The sequence below is a fragment of the Gracilinanus agilis genome, chromosome 3, assembly GCF_016433145.1.
Source record: "Gracilinanus agilis isolate LMUSP501 chromosome 3, AgileGrace, whole genome shotgun sequence".
Classification (NCBI taxonomy): domain Eukaryota; kingdom Metazoa; phylum Chordata; class Mammalia; order Didelphimorphia; family Didelphidae; genus Gracilinanus; species Gracilinanus agilis.
The window spans coordinates 243,101,049-243,121,902 of record NC_058132.1 but is presented as its reverse complement, the minus strand read 5'-3'; the positions used below and the strand labels follow the sequence as shown (position 1 = coordinate 243,121,902).

The window sequence follows — 20,854 nt, the reverse complement described above, 5'->3', positions numbered from 1 at the left end:
TTTCTTTCTTTCTTCCTTCCTTCCTTCCTTCCTTCCTTCCTTCCTTCCTTCCTTCCTTCCTTCCTTCCTTCCTTCCTTTTCTTTTCTTCTTCTTTTTTTTTTTGGGCATATAAATTGGTGAATTTTTACACTAGTGAAATTCCAGATACTCCCTTTGTCATCCCCATAAAGCCTCTGTAACAGTCATAAATTGATAAGTTCAGATGTGTCAATTCTGCCGTATTTTGGCTTTTGAAAATACTAATTTCTCTTGAAGATGACTATCATATCACCCTAGCTACCTCCAATCCTATTCCACCCCCAGCTCCAGTTTTCTTTAAGTTAAACACATACAGTTCCTTCAACTAGCCCTCATGGAGTTAAGATCTGTCACCATCCTGGATGTACTCTTTTGTATACTTTCCAGTTTAACAATATCTCCATAGATCCAGCACAAATCCTGTTTCTTCTGTGAAACAGACATTATGTGGAATGGATTTCTGAGTTGAAGAAGGGAAGATGTGTGTAGATTTAGACAAAATAAAACATCAATATAAACTTATAGTAAAGCATGAAAACTTAAAAAATTTGAAACCAGTACATAAACTAAGTGGCTTAACTCCTCCCTCTACTTTAATTTAATTAACCAAATTGAATGGATGCTTTTGGCTTAATCATATATACTAAACACCTGGGAAGAGCAAAGAAATGAATATTTTCAAAAGTCTAAATATGGCAGAATCAATATATCTGAGCATTTCAGTTTATGACTATTACTGTGGCTATATGGGAATGATAAAGGAAGGAACTAGAATTTCACTACTATGAGAACTCCACAATATATTACAGTTCATCTGTTCCTAGTACATAAATCCTGCCTAGTTGTCATATAGAGGTTAAGGGACTTGGCCATGCCACAAAATCAATATTGGAGGTAGGATATGAACCTTGCTTCTCTTGTCACCAAGTTCAGCACTCTAGCCATTGTACTTCACTGTCTCTGTACTTTGTTTATGTTTGCATGAATTTTATGCCTCAAAATAATTCTTCTCAACATATTCACATTTCCTAGTTAGAAAATCTAATTTAAAAGGTTGTTTTGATTCAGCTAAAATTTATAAATAATGACTCCTTACCTCTAGAGCTTTATAATCTAGTTTGAAAAGATGAGAAATAAATATATGAAAAGTTGAATGGAACAGGTAAATGATAGTTCATGACAATAGAAGAGATGACACATTGGTAATAATAACAATAATAGCTACTTTTACATAGTACTTTCAAGTACATAAAGTACTTTTCATGTTGCCTACATTGTCTCACTTGATATTGCCTCATTATCCCACAGTGATTCATGAACAAATACAAGGGACAAATAATAAGTTTCAAGTAGTGATAGAAGATGGCTTTAGGCCAGAAAAATCAGGGAATGTTTGTTTCATAAAGGAAATAGGATTTGAACTAGATCGATGGGGATATTGTTAAACTGTACAGGCTTAATTTAGAAAAGACTGGAGTGGGGGTTGAGGAGGAGGGAGGTAGAAAGGATATGATAGTTATCTTCAGATATTTGATGGGTTTGTCATATGTGGGAGGGAACATGATTGCTCAATGGGTAGAAGATGAAGATAGACTAGGATTGATTTCAGGAAAAGACTTCCTAACTGTTCAAGCTATCCAAAGTTTGAATGGGCTACCTCAGGAGGTGGTTGGATCACTCTCCTTCAAAGTCTTTAAGCAGATATTCACTTCTCAGGCTTGTGATAGTGAGAATTCCTTTTATGTGTATGAGTTGGACCATATTACCAGTCCCTTTCAAGTTCTCAAAGTCTGTGATAATATTTAGCCTGACAAAGTGTTAATATTTTGCTTAGACTTTCTGAAACTGGCTCTGTGTGATTTAATTTATCTGTCTGTAGAACCGATCTGGTCAATTCCACAGTATCTAGTGGAGTTTCACAGACACATAAATTAACAGTCAGGAAGAATAAGTGCCCAGAGAAGATCATGAGAGCTGCCTCATCACTCTTGGGGACAATGTTTTGTGCTGACCCTCTGCGTCTGGTTTATATCCCCAAATATTACTCAGTTCTAGTCTTAAGGCAAAGCAACCCAACTTTGAACACAAACCTTTCAGAGTAATTCCTTTTGTCATTAAGAAAAGTTAATTTTGTACTTATTGCCTTCAATTTGACTCTGGGAATATGTTTCTTAGCTTACAAAGCAAATTATCTGAAGAGAAGCAAATTCCCCATATCCAATCTTCTCCCTCTCCTCTTCCTTCCTGCTCTCCTCCCCACTCCTTACCTCTTTCATTCCTTTTATCTGTCCCTTACACACACACACTCTCTCTCTCTCTCTCTCTCTCTCTCTCTCTCTCTCTCTCTCTCTCTCTCTCTCTGTCTGTCTGTCTGTCTCTCACTACCCCCATTAAAAGAGCTAAAATGAATTGGAACTTTTCTATTTGTGACTAATCTTATATGACTAGCCTGAAATATTAGTGTGTTTTCAGTGTTTAACTATGTGGTAGCATGATCTTAATCACAAACTAAAGTAAAAAGAACTCTGGTCAAATCCCACCTGTGACATTTACTTCTTATGTGAACTTGGCCAAATCATTTAACATTCCTTGACTTCTGTTTTCTCTTATTCCTTTTTATCTTCTTCTTCCTTCAAAAAATGTCTTTCTTATAAGAAGGGACTCTTTGGAAAGGCAAAGAATGAGGAACACAGGGAAATCTAGGTAAGATTATAAAAAAAAACATTTACTAACTTTTTTCAAATTTCTGAATCTCAGTTGCCTCAAATATAAAAAGAAGAGCTTGGACTAGATATCTCCTGATGTCCTAGCTCCAGATTATTATCCTATGGTTTCCAGAATACTTAATTAAGCACCTAAATGCACTGTATTTGGAGTGAATGGATCTGAATCTGAATACCAACTTTATCACTTAATATTTGTGTCATGTTGGGAAAATTATTTAGCCCCTCTGGACTTTTCTCAGCTCTAAAATGAATAAGTTGTTCTAGATCTAGGGTTATTAAATTTTTATGTGTCATGGACTCCTTTGGTAGTCTGGTGAAGCCTATGGACTTCTTTTCTAAATAAGGATTTTAATTGATAAAATAAAATACATAGAATTACAAAGGAAACCAATTAAATATAGTTACCAAAAACTTTTTTTTAAAGTTCCTGGACCCTATGTTTAAACCTCTGGAAGTAGATGACCTTTAAGGTCCTTTCCAGTTCTAAATTTTATCATTCTGTGGAATGCATGCCTCACAGAAGAGGGCAAATTCTATCACTAAGCTTTCTAAATGATATTTATGGATGGAAATCATTATGGAGTATAGATGTCCACTAAAGTCCTTTAATGCCTCTTCACAAAATAAAGTTGAGTTCTCAAAAGGTTTACCAGAAGAAATTAGACTCATTCTTATGACAAATTCCAGACTTCACCTGACCAGGAGAGCTTTATTTTCTGACTTTGTTTCATGCCTATAACTGTCATCTAGACAAGTCACTTAATCTTTCAGCTATAAAACCTTTCAATTAAACTTTCAGGAAAATTTTTAAGACCAATTCACAGAGATTCCCATCTGTATTGTTAGAGGAATTCCCTGCACTGACAAGAATCACAGGTTCAGCCAAACAACAACCCCTCCTCCCCTCCAAAAAATCCCAAAGCAAATGTGCTAGTCATCAAAGCCCAAAGAATTCAACACTTGGATTTTTCACGCCTAACTGAAAGCACTATAAGGAGAGTTATTATAATTTGGAACTGTATCAAAAGCCAACAGAGAAAAGTAAAGAAGATCCTAAGATACTCTATACTGGTCCAATGATAATAAAATACAGTATTTGTACAGTAATGCAGCATTTGTCAATAGAAGGAAATTACTGGCAAAATCTGCTTAAACTTTTCTGATGCTCTAGAGAGAGAAAGATTTCTTATCATTTCAAACCAACGAAATACTTCATATTTTGTGCCATTTTTCATTTGCTAGGGAAAAGCCATCAGGGTGTTGGAGATCAGTCCTTCCTCAAGTACTCATGATCCAATAGTTTTTTTAAATGACATTTTAATGTGAAATCACAGTCCTCAAATTGACAGTACAAGAGCACAGTCTTCACCCTGAAATCTCTGGTAAAATGAGAAGAAAGGGACCCCACCATTATGTATCTTTAACCAATTCTCTGCTTCCTAGGATCCATTTTTAAGAACAGAATGCTGCAATATTTCCATGGATCTGTGACCTAAATGATTTGGGGTGGGGAGGGGTAATACACTTTGTATTTGTTTATCTATATACAAGGTATTTCCCCATTCCTCAGCATATTGATAGAATTGGGGTCAAGGACAATTTTGTTTGTGTCTTTCTCACCCTCATATCAATCATTGTACCTTGCACATAAGGATAGGGCTAAGGACTCGACCTGTGATTCATGAATATTGGAAATTCTTGAGTGAGGAAAGTCCTGCTGCGAATGCAGATCAGCAGTTTTCTTGCAACTTGGAGAATTACTTTGTGCTAAATTAATCAGCAAGCATTTATTAAAAAACTTACTGTATGCTAAGTGCTCAGAATACTATGTGCCAGGCTCTATGCTAAGCACTTTACAGTTGTCTCATTTGATTCCTACAACAACACTGGGAGGTATGATATCTGCTTAAATATACAGATGCACATACATATTCAAAAGCAGGATGGGATGCTCCAGTAGACACTGATTTCCCCCTCATTGAAATTCTTCAAGTAAAAGCCAAATGACCATTTGTCAGATATTTGGAAAAGAAGAATCCGTGTTCCGTTAATTTTGGATTAGATGGTCCAAAGACAGGCCAAAATGGTCACTGCCCTCAAGAAGCTCAGTCTAGTGAGGGAGATTGTATACAAAAATGATGTACATACAAGATTTACACATACGATATACATGAGAGGTAATCTTAGAGGGAAGGTGCTAGCATTATGAGAATCTGGGAAAGACTTCATGATGAAGTGGGGTTTTAGCTGAGACTTGAAGGAAGACAGGAAAACTAGAGTTACAGAAATGAGGAAGTAGAGAATTCCAGACCAGAGAAAATTCAGAACATAGAGATAGGGTTTTGCATGAGGAACACTAAGGAGATCAGTGTCATTGGATCACAGCAAATCTTTGGAAGGAGGGTATAAGGACAGGAAAGCAAATAATATATAATTCAAACTTAGATAAATAAAAGACTTTCTTTCAGTTGTTTTTGTCACTTCCTAAAATGAACTCTAAGTCTAAGAAATTAAAATTGCATTGAGTTACAAGTGCATTCTTGGCAGTCACTAGATTTGGGGTCTTTCCCTTAAAGTAAACTTTATCTCAGAGGCCTTATGGTTGGGTTCTCATTTCTCTGTGTATCCATTCCACATGTGGAATACTTATTGACTTCAAAGAGAGCTCCACTTGCAAAAATAATGTCATCTTTTAGGTATATCAGAATTTAGTAATTTTTAGCTTGCAACAATATTCATGAAAAATAGCCACCCATGGGATTAAAGTTAATGAGGCCATAGTAGAAGGAAAGTTGGTGAATTGAAGAACAATATAGAGAAGGAAGATTTTAAACTTTTAAGATTTTAAAGATCAAAACAAAATTTTTGGGAAAAGTCTTTATTAGTCTTTGCAGATTTTAGAATAGCGAATAAGAGTAAAAAAGGGGGGGCTTAGTATAGACCAGTGATGGGCAAACTTTTTAAAGAGGGGGCCAAAGGAAAGGAAATGCTCATCTGTCAGTCTGTTTCTAAGGCAACTCTTTCAAAGTTTCATTGTATTGTATCCTACTCATTGTATTCATCAGATTAGGAATAATGTCAAGTGGCCAGGTAGAACATTTCAGGGAGCTGCATCTGGCCTGCAGGCCATAGTTTGCCCATCACTGGTATAGACAATTGTGTGGAAAGCCATTTAATTGTCATTCTTTAGAAATTTCTCCAGAAGACTTGTCCTTAAATAGAAAATACATGGAGACACTGTATAATTTGTAATATTTTTATATATTAGTATAAGTATATTTACATATATATGTGTACATGTATGTATACACATAGATTTTTAAAGTTGGAAGGGAACTTAGAGAACCTCTAGTCAAAAATCAAGGGAATAAAGGTCCTTCTCTTCAAAATTCTTGAAGAATTTCAATGAGAGGGAAATCAGAGCCTACTGGAGCATCCATCCCATCCTACATTTGAATATGTATGTGCATCTGTATATTTAAACAGAAATCATACCTCGAGGATTATTGTGGGAATCAAATGAGATAATTGTAAAGTACTTAGCATGTTGCCTGGCACATAGTAAGCTTTATATAAATGTTAGCTATTATTATTAGCTATCATTAAATGGAACCATTGTGTATATTTCTGCTCTTTTACTAAAGATTTATTTTCTTCCTTGTTCTTATTGGGGGGAAAGGAAAGGATTAAGCATTAAGTGCCTACTATGTGCCAGGCACTATGCTAATTGATTTACAAATATTATCTCATTTGATCCTCACAGAAATCCTATAATGTAGATATATTATCTTATTTATCATTTTACAGTTGAGGAAACTGAGGCAGATAGCAGTTAAGTGATTTATTTTAGGTTCCACAGTTAGTGTCTATAGTTGGATTTAAACCCAGACCTTTTTGACTCCAGGCCAGGGGTTCTATCCACTAGGTTGTCTAGCTGCCTCAATCCTTATTAAGGTTTATTAGTTTATTAAAATGTGTTTAAGAAAACATACACAGTAGCCATTCTGTATCATTCTGATACTCATGAAGAATAACCTTGATTTCATTCAACATTTATTAAGTAACTATTATGTGCTTGGCACTATGAAGGTAGAAGAGATGCAAAAAGTCATCAGGAAAAAGAAGCAGATCCTGCCCTCAAGGAGCATCCATTCTCTTGAAAGGATATACCATGTACACCAATAAGTAAATATAAAGTATATTAAAAAATGGAAGGGGCAGCAAGGTGGTGCAGCAGAGAGAGCAGCTTGGGAATCGGGAAGACTCATCTTCCTGAGTTCAAATCTGACCTCAGACCCTTATTAGTTCTGTGATCCTGGGCAAGTCACTTCACCCTTTTTGCCTCAGTTTCCTCATTGGTAAAATGAGCTAGAGAAGGAAATGGCACACCACTCTAGTATCTCTGCCAAGAAAACTCTAATGGTGGTCATGAAGAATCAAACATGATTGAAATGAGTGAAGAAAAAAAAATGTTAGAAATCTCTAATGAAGGCAGTATCCATGGTTTAAGTAAACAAACTATTAAAGTAAAAACAACTCCAGAGAGTGAACTGAAAGATGAAGATATGAAATGCTTAATTTATAAGAATGGATCAGTTTTCTGAATGATACCTTCTGTGATGCAGTGAGGTTGGGGAATGAATGGGATTTATTATGTAGCTATGAAGAAAAGTAAGTAAAACATAGAAGAAAGTTGGGATTTTATTTATGTACAATCTTTTTTGTTGTATATAGAAATGCTTCTTTTATTTGGCTTTATAAAATTTGGAATAAAAAATTCATGAAAAAAATCATGCCACTTTTTTTACCTCCCACATTATTCTTCTTTGGAAAAATTAATAATCTAAAATAAAATCATTTTAATATCTAAACAACAACAACAAAAGAATTGAGAACAGAAATATGAATACAAGCACAGCCTAGTCTAATCATGGAGAAACATTTTCTATTTGATATGAACTCTCCTATCCTACTTTCATAACATTATTTTTTATATTTGAGGAATTTAACAGTGATTGCTATTTGAGGTCCCAGAGAGGACAGACCAATATATAGGAATTCTGTAGGATCCAATCCTTACCACACAGAGAATACAAAAATTGTTCAAGTTCCATGCAGTACCTGGCACTGTGGGTAACTCTACTCTACTCTCTAACAGAGATTGGCCTGAACTTTGGTTCAAAAAGAGCAAACTCATTTTTTATTACTGAACACCAGGTGCGCTCTTCTGCCCCTGGGGCTTCCCTGATGACTCTCACTGGGTCACGTTATTTGAAGTTCTATTTCAATTAAGAGAACAGCAACAACAAAAAACAGGTCACTATTGACACATTCAACTCAAAGCTAAGACTCATGGAGAGGGACACCTATTAAAGTCAGTGACTGGGCCACTAAACTGTTTCCTACAGATTTTAGTCATCATGTAAAGGTCATGAGACAAGTCCCTCAGTAGTAAAGACCTTCAATAAATAATGAAAAAATAAAGAGAAAAAAAACAGTTCTAAAAGAAAAGAGTATACCCCAAGTATGCTCACAGGAAGGAAATGAATGAATATGAATAGAGAAAAAATCCGGATGGAGATTCAAGGAAATATTAAAGTGTTATCATGCCTTATTCTTTGAAAATAATTTAAAAGTAACAAGGTCACTACACAGTTAGGAGGCTCAGGGGAAAGAGGGCAAGACCTAGAGTCAGGAAGACCTGAGTTCAGATCTGGCTTCTGACCCTAGGCAAGTCGCTGAACCCTGTTTGCCTCAGTTCCTCATATGTAAAATGAGCTGGAGAGGGAAATGGCAAATCACTCCAGTATCTTTGCCAAGAAAACTCCAAATGCGGTCATGGAAAGTGGAATAAGTCTTAAATGACTGAACAACAATATTTACTAAGCATCCAACTGTAGTTGTTTATTAAAATTGTTTACATGAATAATATTGTTTTAAAACAATCATTTAATACCAAAAAGACAAAAGGTAATAAAAAGTGATCCAAGACAATCCCAAAGACTCATGATGGAAAATGCCATTTGCCTTCAGAGAAAGAACTGATGGAGCAAAACATACTATATTTCACTTTCTTTTTTCTTCTTATTTTTTGTTTGAGATCTCTTTCAAAAGATGACCAATATGTAAAAATGTTTTACATGATCACACATGTAAAATCTGTATCAAATTGCTTACCATCTCAGGAAGGGTAGGAACAGTAGAAGGGAGGTAGAGAATTTGAAACTCAAAATTTTAAAAAAAATCCATTCAATGTTAAAAATCATTTTTGCATATAATTGGGGGAAAATAAAATATTATTATTAAAAAACAAAAGAGAATGAAAAGGAGGGTCACAAGTGGCAAGTTTTCTGTGTTTGGGCTTTGGTGAAGGATGGAGGGATGCCATTTTGCGTCTTTTCAAGAAGTCCTGAGGCAATGCTTTGGTAAAGTTATGATTAAAATAATTTTGTCTCTTTCTGGGGTAGTAAGAGCTGGAAACAAAGGGATTGCTCATGAATGCCAGAAATGCTGAATGAACTATGGAATGTGAATGCAATGAAAAATTATTGTGCAGCAAGATATTACACAAATGGGGGATTCAGAGAGACATGGGAAGATTTGTATAAACTATTATGAAGTGAAATAAGCAAAAGGAGAAACAAAATGTATATGACTACTATAACGGAAATGAAAATATAACCAAAAAGAAATCAAACTAATTATAGAAGCCAATAATGAATGGTCCTAGAAAACAGATAATAAAAACTACCTTCCTTCTCTTGGCAGAGAAGAGAGGGACTATGAGGGCAGACTGTCAGATACAGTTTCTGTGTCCATTGGGTTTGTGTAAGACTTTCTCATCGTTACAAGGAAAGGTTTAATTGGGTTTGTATAAGACTTTCTCATTGTTACAAGGAAAGATATAGCTACATCTATATACAAGGTTTAATTCTAGGATAGTTGGGTAAGGGAGTGGCAGAGAGGCATATCCAGAAATGACAGTGATTGTAGATAAAAAAAGGCATCGATAAAACATATTGTAAAACATAATAAATGTGAATATAAAAACTGTGCCTGAAGATGCACTCTGCCACTCTCTTTTTCCTCTCACTTTGAGCATTGGAATTTATCCTCATTCTGTCACAAACTTGTTAAAAACTGCTGACCAAACCCATAACCTTTTTATGTTTCAGCTCCTTGTTGTGAAAAAGAAAGATAATGAGATTCATCATCCATTTTGTAGCTTGTTTATGCATGCCAGAGAATTATTATGAGACAGTGCTTTGAAAATTCTCACAAGGAGGCTGTTTTCAGGAAGTAGTTCCAGAAATAAGGACCTGTGGCCCAGTGATTTGCCCCTTCAATCATGAAAAGGGGAGAATTGGCAAAAAAGGAGGGTCACTTTTGTGTTAACTCTACTTTTCCCACAATAGGAGAGAAAGTCAAGGGCTCTTAAACAAGCCCACCTTTTCTTGAATAGAGGGTTGTGTTCATGATAAAATGAGAGAACTGGAGGGGCAGGGTTTCCAACAAACTTTGCTCTCTCTCTCTCTTTAGGAGTTCTTTGACCCCCTTCCACCTGATTCTTGAAGATGAAACTTTCACTTTACTGCAAACTGTAATGGGCCCAATGTCTTTAAAATGTGTATTAAGTAAAACCAAATTAAATGATACATAAGATGAAGAGAACCATAAAAACCTCTTTGCAAGAATCCAGCATTGCCATAATTCTGTTTAATATCCTGCATCAATTTAAGGGATGGCTGACCTACATAGGCTACACTATTACGTATTTGATCTGAATAGTTATTCATGGGCCTTGTTGTTTGCATGAATTTTTTATGGCTTTCATTCTCTTCTATGACAGTTTTATTAGATATGCAAACCCATCAGTTTGAAATAAATAGCAGTAATGAGGGGATTTGCCTTTCATTTGAATCTTCATGCTCAAAGGCAAGAAAATGAAAAAAAGACAGTAGTTACATCTATATACAAGATGAACATCTGATCCCAGTGTGGAAAGAAGTTGGATATGGAGATTAAAGCTCTGAGTGTGAATCTCATCTCCCTCACTTCTATACAAATGACCTTAGATAGCTCCCATCCCTTGACCAGGTTTCAGTTTCCTCACTTATAAATAAAAGGACTGGGTTAGATAATTCTCTAATGCAATGGTTCTTTTTTTAAAAAATTATTTATTTATTTATTTAATTTAGAATATTTTTCCGTGGTTCCATGATTCATGTTCTTTCTCTCCCCTCCTCTCATTCCCCTTCAGTAGCCAACGAGCAATTCGATTGGGTTTTACATGTGCCATTGATCAAAACCTATTTCCATATTATTAATATTTGCATTAGGGTGATCATCTAGAGTCTACATCCCCAATCATATTCCCATCAACCCATGTGATCAAGCAGTTGTTTTCTTCTGTTTCTGCTCCCACAGTTCTTTCTCTGGATGAGGATAGTGTTCTTTCTCATAAGTCCCTCAGAATTGTCCTGGGTCATTGCATTGCTGCTAGTATAGAAGCCCATTACATTCGATTGTACCACAGTGTATCCGTCTCTGTGTACAATGTTCTCCTGGTTCTACTCCTTTCACTCTGTATCAATTCCTGGAGGTCTTTCCAGTTCACATGGAATTCTTCTAGTTCATTATTCCTTTTAAACAGTAGTATTCCATCACAGATACCACAATTTGTTTAGCCATTCCCCAATCAAAGGGCATCCCTTCATTTTCCAATTTTTTGCCATCAGAAAGAATGCAACTATAAATATTTTTGTACATGTCTTTTTCCTTATAGACCATAAACCCTGCAGTGGGATGGCTGGATCAAAGGGCAGGCAGTCTTTTAAAGCTCTTTGGGCGTAGTTCCAAATTGCCTTCCAGAATGGTTGAATCAATTCACAACTCCACCAGCAGTGTATTAATGTCCCAATCTGGAATGGTTCTTAATCTGGAGTCTGTGAATTTTTTTTAATGTTTTGATAACTGTATTTCAATATAAGGAAAAAATAATCTTGGATTGTATTTATTATTAGCAATTTTTCTATGTAAATCCACTTATTTTCTCAAACCCCAACCTCTGAAGGTCAGGCTGTTCAGTTCTCCAGGGTATAACTGTAATTAAGGTAATTATTCCCAGGTCTTCAAAGCCCTTAACTGGGCAGAGACTCTTGTCTTTTGTTAAGGCAGGGTGGAGACCTCTGCTCTTTATGTATCAAAAAGCCAGCCTCACACCCCTCCAAGGCCTTGATCCTTCTTAATTATTTATTTTATATTTATAAAATTCATTTTTAAAGTTAATATGTATATTATTTCAGTTGAGCCTTACACCAATCCTGGGTAGGAGGTTGTATAGGTATTGAACTTATTTATTACAGATGAGGAAGCCAGGTTCAGAGGGGTTTAAATTGCCTGGATAGTCATGGTAGTTTTCAGAGGCAGAATTTGAACCAGGTCTTTCTGACTCAGGTCCAGCCTTCTATCTACTACCACATTAATAGCCAAGAAAATTTTGTTACATGAAACAAAAACAAGTAGGAAGGAGAGGAATAAAAAGGGGAAAAATTCAAGGGTAAACTGGTGAAGAATCAAGTTATCAGACAAGCAAAGAATAAGTCATATTAGATTGAATAACCAAATAATATACATTGAGCTCCTCATCATCTATAGGAGGTAAAAGTATAAAGTTAATGTTACTAGATACATGACTCCATCATTCTGTATTTCATACATACAGATCTCCTAAGGTGACATCTTGAAAGGATGCAATGCACTTGGATTATGAATTTTGGTGTGCTTTAAAAATGTTTCTTTTTAAAAATGTTTTTTAAATTTTATTTTTATTGTCATATAAAACACACTTCCATATGGGTTATTATTGTAAAAACATGCTCATGTATAACCAAAACTCCCAAATAAAACCATAATTACACTGATGTGAAAGACAACCCCAACAGTTCTTTCTCTGGAGGTAGAGAGCATTCTTCATCATAAGCCTTTCAGGACTGTCTCAGATCATTGAATTGTTGAGAATAGCCAAGTTTTCCACAAATAATCATTGTACAATATTGCTGTTATTATGTACAACGTTCTTCCATTTCCTCGTATTTTGCTCTATTAGTTCCTGCAGATCTTTCCAGCTTTTTCTGAAATCTTCTGGCTTCTAATTTCTTATAGTAAAAAATAAGTTTTATCATGTGTTATTAAATCTAGCCTTGCCAAAATCAAAACTAGTTTTAAAGGTATCAATAACACAATGGATTGGTAAGAAACAACTGCTTCTGTGGTATTTGGCACCAGTCAAGAAAATATCACTGATTGGTAAGACCAGATCATACCTCTCCAATAGGTGTCTTCATTCATTAAAGAATGTAAAGAATCTTAGCTGTGAAAGAATGGAGTAGAGGAGACAGGAGGGAGGGGTTGAGCTAGGGGGAAAGAATAGAAAAGTCCAGAATGGCAGTGAATATAGTGAAAAAGACATAGAAAAGTCAGAAAGGGTAGAAGGACCAGCAGCTGATTAAAAAGGAATAATACAATTCTAAACTAGGATCTGGGTGGTGGGGACTCTTCTCTGAACCAGAAAGATCAGCCTATTGGCTCTTCCCAAGTCATTGCTGAAGATGTATGTAGATCTAGTCATATAAATAAATATTGAACTTCATATCCCATATATGTTGCTCTTTATATTGACAAATGATATATAATACCTCAAAAAGCTCAGCAAAATTGATGCCTCAGTTTATTAGGACAAGTGACTATGCCTCAACCAGGGCCAGAGACTTCTCATTATATCATTAGTAATATTTTATAATTGTCAAGTGATTTATAACAAAGCTAAATTGTATGGATATATGTGTACAGAGTGTTCAGGGAGGACTAGCACCTCTGATATGAGGGCTTGCCAAACCCTTTTCAGGGCTGCTCATCTACGTTTGGTATCCATCTTTCACCCAGCTCTCACCTGTGGCTCCAAGAAGCTAAAGTATGTGCAGAGACCACCTTTTGTTAAAACTGGGCAGACTGGCTAAATCAGGTTGAGGGTAACTGACAGGTATCAGATCCATTGGTGAGTTAGGGGATTGTCTATCTCAAGGATGTGAAGAGTTCCTTTTGTGGAATAGGTGGGTGAGAACAATTTGTACCAATGGCCATGAAGACAGCTAAAGGAGGCACTGTGGAGTCCTTAGAGCTTAGTCAGACATTGAAGACCCCAAAGTCATCTAAAGCATCCTGGGCCATTACCAGCTGTCCTGGTTTTTTGTTTAGTCACTGGACTTTGATGACTGAAAGAGGGAATGAGGCTGATGACTTTATGCAACTGTGCCTCACTACAGTCTAATTCGTGGACAAATTAAGATACGACCTTGTGATGTCAATGGTCCTTTCAGAAATAAAGGAGAAACAACTACAATGAATTTACAATTTGCTTGTGTTCAAATTCTTCCTCTGGCAATTATCACCTTAAGGCCTTGAACATGTCACTTAATATCTCTGGGCCTCAGTTTCTTCATCTGTAAAATCAAGGGTTTGGGTTAGGTGGTCTGTAAGCTCCTTTCTAATTTTAAATAAATATGATTCTTTGATTCTACTTACTAACTTAAAATTGTCTCCTCAATGTTGTACTTTAGATTCTAATATTGTATTATTTAATGATCAGCCAACTTTTGAAAAATACTCTGCTCTTAAAAATAAATTATGGATACTTTTTTTAAAGGAGATGCATATGACCACTTAGCAAGTGCCAACCCAGAGCCAAGCACCCAAGTCAAAGAAATACAGGACTTAGGAAGCATTAACAAAGAAAAGCAAATTTCCCTGTTCTGATAGGACAATGAAATCCTAGCAACCTTAGCTGATGGAAGACTGGAGCTATGAGGCTGGCAATTTAAATAAGGATTGTATACCAATATATCCCTGTATTCATGAGGTATTCCCTCTTTGTCACATCCCAATGCCTTCTGCCTTGATCTCATTGTTGATTAAATAAGAAATTAAAATAGAAAGTAATAAATATAATCATCACCTTGAGTAATTGCCAATGCTATAAATAGTGAGGGTATTTTTTTCAATGAAAATTATTTTCTAGGACGCACCTCATGAATGGGAATGTCTGGATTATGAGAATGTGAAGTTTAAAATCAATGTTAAAAGAATTCATTTTCCAAGATTCAAATTCAACAGTACTTGTAACTTAGGAGACCTAACTATAGATTAACACATGTGGAAGCTAATGCCAAAATAAATACCACTATCATTTTATCTTTTTTTTAAACCCTTACCTTTCATCTTAGAATCAATACTCTGTATTGGTTCTAAGGCAGAAGACTGGTAAGGGCTAGACAATGGGGTTAAAATGATTTGCCAAGGGTCACACAACTAGGAAGTGTCTACCATCATTTTATATTAACTTTCTAAATGAAAATGAAATCTATATGCCTTGTACTATTGCAAATGATCTATCTGGAGTAAAGCATAAAAGATTCAAGAATTAAATTATATTCAAGAATTAAAATGTTCACCAAGCACCTATGTTCAGGGCAGCTGGGTAACATAGTGGAGGGAGCTCCAGATTTGGAGTCAGGGGAACCTGGATTTAAAACTGGCCTCAGACACTTTCTGTCTGGGTGACCCTGGGCAAGCCACTTAATCCCATTTGCCTAGTCTTTGCCCTTCCATCTTAGAGTTGTTACTAAGGTAGAAAGTAAGAGGTGGAGGATAACGCTTGTTAGTGCTCTTTTTCAAAGATACACCTTAAATAAGGGCTTAGTTTCAAATAGTTGTAGAAGTAGAAATCAATAGAATCTGACAGCATTACCTAATCTCAAGTAGAGACTAGCCCTTCTTTTTAGCCTCTAATTACAGTTTCAAATATAATGAGGTTAAGATGGAAGCGTTCAAAGAGCTCCAAACTAACACCAACCAAGAAAATGATACGGGGGACAGCATGAGGTCATTTATTAGTGAAAGTAATTGCCAAACCACATTATTTGCTGCCTGAGCAGTCAAAGATCCAAGGAAGGGTAACACAGATGGCCTCTGTCATTTGCAAAGCCCAGTAATCTCATCCACTTAAAGCCAGAATTACACCCACTGATAGTCACATGGTGAGAAATGACCCCAGGAAAATGACATCAAGGCAGAAGGCATTGGGATGTGAAAAAGAGGGAATACTCCACAAATATAGGAACATATTAGCTTAAGATCCTTAGTTAATTGTTATCTAACTATGAATTGCTCAAAAGTGGGCAATATATACAACTGACAGAGCAACTGCCAGCATTATTAATTATTCAAATAATTTTCATTGTTTTTCTATTTAAAATTAAATTTAAAAAAATTCCCAATTACATGTAAAAATAGTTTTCAACATTTAAAAAAGAATTTTGAGTCTCAAATTCTTTCCCTCCCTGCCTCTTCCCATCTTTTCCCCCTCCCTAAGATTGTGAATAATCTGATGTAGATTTTACATGTGCAGTTCATGTAAAACATCTCTCCATATTAATCATTTTGTGGAAGGAAATTTTAACAAAAAAAATTAAGAAAGAAAGTAGAGGGCAATTAGGTGGCTCAATGAACAGAGATGGAGGGGGAGGAGTGGGGTCCTGAGTTCAAATTTGAACTCAGACACTTCCTAATTGTGTGACCTTGGGCATTGCCCCAAGTCCTTATAGCTCTCCTGCCTTGGGACGAATACACAGTGTTGATTCTGTGACTGAAGGTAAAAGGAAAACGAGAACGCGATGTAGGAAGGAAGGAAGGAAGGAAGGAAGGAAGGAAGGAAGGAAGGAAGGAAGGAAGAAGGAAGGAAGGAAAAAATTTGATTTGGTTCATTTGGATCATTGTTATTGCTGAGAATAGCTAATTTATTCACAATCTTTCATTGTACATTATTGCTGTCCCTATGTACAGTGTTCTCCTGGGTTTTCTTACTTCATTCAGCTTCAGACTATGTAAGTCTTTTCAGTTTTTTCTGCACTTCTCCTGCTCATTATTCTTATAGCATAATAGTATTCCATTACCATCATAACTTACTCAGTCATTCCCCAATTGATGGGTGCCATTTTGCTTTCCAATTCTTTGCTTCCATGAAGAAGAGTTACTTTAAATACTTTTGTATATACAGACCTAATAATGATATTGCTAGGTGGAAGGGTATGTGCTGTTTTATAGCCCTTTGGGCACAGACTCAAATTGCTCTCCAGAATGAATAAATCAATTCTCACCTTCCCCAACAGTGCATTAATGTCTTGATTTCTCCCCACCAAGTTTTGTCATTTTCCTTTCCTGCCATAATAGCCAATCTGATAGGTGTGGGGTGGTATCTCAAAGTGTTTTAATTTGCACTTCTCTAATAGGGATTTAGAGCATTTTTTTCCACATGACTATAGAGAGCTTTAATTACTTTATCTGTGAACTGCCTTTTAATATCCTCTGATCAGTTATCAATTGGAGAATGACTTGTTTTATATTTAACTCATTTCTGTATATATTTTAGAAATGAGGACTCATTAGAGAGACTTGTAAATTTTTTTCTCCATTACAATTACTATGTATTGTTGTCCATCTTATTCTCCCCCACAACCATTTATCCTTTTCTCTCCTTTCATGCTGATCATGACTCCACAAGGAGATCAGGACTTGAGAGCCCTTGCTGGGTGGCAAACTGGACTTCTTTGGACAGAAATTATAGGCTATCTAGCTAGGCAATACTTTCTACTTCTTTCCTACATTTCTCTCTTTTATTATATCTCTATTAAACTAAATTATTAAGAATAGCTAATAGACTTTTGGCTGAAGAGTTAATTTTTTAAAATCAGTGACCACAATGTTATTTTAGAACTTTCATATTTAGCATAAAGACTTAAATTTAAATTCTTACAAGCTCAATGGCATGGCAAATTGAGAGCACTAGAAAAATGCAAAATTAGGAGGACTTGAGTTCAAACTACCGTAGGCACTTACTGTGTAATCACTGGCAAATACCTGAACCTCTCTCAGCCTCAGTTTCATTTTATGCAAAATGGTGATAAAAATAGCACTGCTTCCCAAGGTTTTTGTAAAGATAAAGTGAGATGATACTTGCAAAGTACTCTGCAAATCTTAAAGTGCTCTATAAATTCTAGCTATACAATTTTTGAGAAACAAATAGCCATGGAAAAGAGATATTACTGAGCCTCTAAAATTCAAGTTTATCAAAGTTAAATTTCTTCACCTCTTCTTATGGTCTCATTGGTTATAGGAGATATTGAATGGAACAACAACTAAATCATACCCTACATATCAAACATCTGCTGGCATTTTTCTTTCTTCCTTTAAGCCTTCCCAAATTAATCTTGTATGATGCTGGCTACAACATTCTAAGCACTTAGTCCTGTATATATATATATGTATGTATTAAATCCTGACCTTAATATATATATATATATATATACATATATATATATTTATATTTTAAATCCTTACCTTAAATCTTAGCATCAGTACTGTGAATTAATTCCAAGGCAGAAGAGCAGTAAGGGATAGGTAACAGGGGTTAAATGACTTGTCCAGGGTCATACAGCTAGGAAGTGTCTGGATCCAGATTTGAATGTAGGACTGCCCATCTCTAGGTCTGACTCTCAATCCAATGAGTCACCTAGCTGTCCCCCGACATTTTTATTTTTGTATATTTTATTTTCATGGTAAATGTTTATACAAAATTATGTCTTTCTCCACTGTGTTTAGTTTCTCACAATGCCTAGTACTATGCTCGCCACAGTGAATCTTCCAGAAACATTGATAGTTGTAGAAATCCTTTTTAAAGTCACATTTTGGGAGCTTAAAAATGTAAAAAAATACTATTTTAAAAGATATATTTTAATGGAAACAATTTTCAAAGCTGACAGTATTTCAGGAGGCTGATATAGTCCTTAAATTGACTCATTACCAAGAGTTTCTAAAAATCTCAACAAATTCCTTGCTTTTGGTGCTTTCTGTATTCTATTCCTGGCTTATCCTTTTTCTCTCTGCTCTTAGAAATGGTGACAAACCATGAGCTCAAGAGGAAACACTTCTGGGTTGTAAGCCCAGTGGCCTATTGTAAAGACTCACAGAGAAAACATTTCTTTGGGCAAGAAGATGTCAGAGTTACAAATGCAACTGACTCAACTATAGAAAGAATGACCAGAAGGTGAATCCTGGTCATTTTAAATGGCCTAAAACATTTGGCTCACTACCATGCTAAAAAATCTATAAAAAAGGGAGCAAGAATTCAACCGAGATTTTACATGACATTTTGCCCTAGTCAGGAATATAATATAGGAAGTCATTTTAAAGTAGAACCTAATACATGTTTGTATAGTATGGATTGATGGTATTCTAAGCACTTATTCAAATTATGGAAGAACGTCATTAAAATGTTAATGTTTGATGCAGAACTAGTCTCCATAATATAATATTATTAATTATCATTTATAAAGTGCTTTACAAGGTTTATAATATTTTTTATATTTTTGATCTCTGCAACAACTTGATGAGGTAGGTGCTATTGTCATCCTCACTTTACAGATGAGGAAATTGAGTTAATGCAAAATAAATTACTTGTCTAGGGTCACACGGCTAATAAATATCTAAGGTTGGTTTCAAACTCAGATATTCCTCACTGTCCCACATTCTACCCAGTTTCTTGAAGATATTCTAAGATCTGTGATCTAATATGTTAGATGTGATTATGTACTCAGGGAACATTATCTGACCTCAAAGAGAAGCAGAGTACGAAGAAGTACTTTAAAACATGGTTTTTCTACATTATTTTTTACATTCTGTATGTGGCAGTCCTATATACACTTCTCATTATTTTGCAATATTTTGCTTAGATGGCATGTATATGTACATATGTTCATAGGGAAAATTCCATGAGTCAGTAATAAATGGACAGTTTGTGGGTCGCATGAAAGGGCAGGTGCATGTCTCCAAAGTACTAGGCTTATTCCTAAGAAATGACTTCTAACTTGGAAGAATGTGGCTTATTGTTATCAAAGTTTAAGAATATTTTGAGAATTGTATGGATCTATGATCTCATTCACAAGGAAACATCTTCATTAAAGGATGCAGGTAGCAAACAGTAGGTGCCTTCTTGTACTTTTCAACTCTTGTCTATGTTCGCCCATAAATCTTCCACATAATATCTGCCCAAAGTGTAGACCCTTTCCTTTAGATCCTTTGGCATGGAGACTATGCACTGGTAATCCTTTTTTCTCTGAACCTGATTGGCATTTCCTTTTCAGCTCAAAAATCTCTCTGGCAGTATCCTTTATGCTGTGTTGTCTTTTCAGTCTTCTGTTGGTAATATGTTATACTTTATTCACGGCCACCATATACTTCCTCATTGTCTTTTTGGGTGACATCTATCTCTAGTTCTTTGGGATATTCCATCATTCAACTACGTAGAATCGTTGCAAGAGATTTATTCCAAAGATGTATCTTTGTTTCAGAGAGGAATTTGACATTACTGAAAGACCTGTACAATTTCCCAAATGCAATCCAGCCTGTTCTCTTCATCCTGTTTTAAGAGGCAGCTAGGTGGTACAATGGATGGAATCTATTGCTGAATCTAGAGTCCTGAAGACCTGAGTTGAAACTGAGCCTCAGGTATTTGGTAGCTGTGTGACCCTAAGTAAGTCATTTAACTTTGGTTTGCCTCAGTTCTTTCAGCTATAAAACAGGGAAACTATCAGGTATCTCCCAAGGTGGTTTTGCAGAGAAAATGAGATAGTTGCAAAATGTGTTACAAACCTTAAAGGACTATGTAAATACTAGTTATCCTCTTTTAGGTCAAGCTTATTTTCCTTCTGCAATACCTGTCCAGACACAATTACTAATGAACTAGCTCAGTGGACTGTCCATGGTGCTGGAGACTACCATGTATTATTGTTTTAACAGTAGGCTTTCATCATCCATTTAGTTATTCCTACATAGGTTGTTAGGCTGATCTCTTTTTGGGTGGTCATGGATTACGTTGAGGTGCTGCTGTAGTATTGTTGGGCTTGATGCAACCAGCATAATATGCCCAAATAGGAAGATCTGGAGGACCTCACCATATACAAAGAAGGTTCCATTTGGACATTGCATGAGATACAGG

General features: G+C 35.7%; 1 protein-coding gene across 1 annotated transcript in view; it reads right to left on the bottom strand.

The window, feature by feature from the left end:
• The window catches only part of PDE11A (phosphodiesterase 11A), a 532,399-nt gene that overhangs the window by 210,634 nt on the left and 300,911 nt on the right, over positions 1–20,854 (bottom strand). The window lies entirely within an intron of this gene.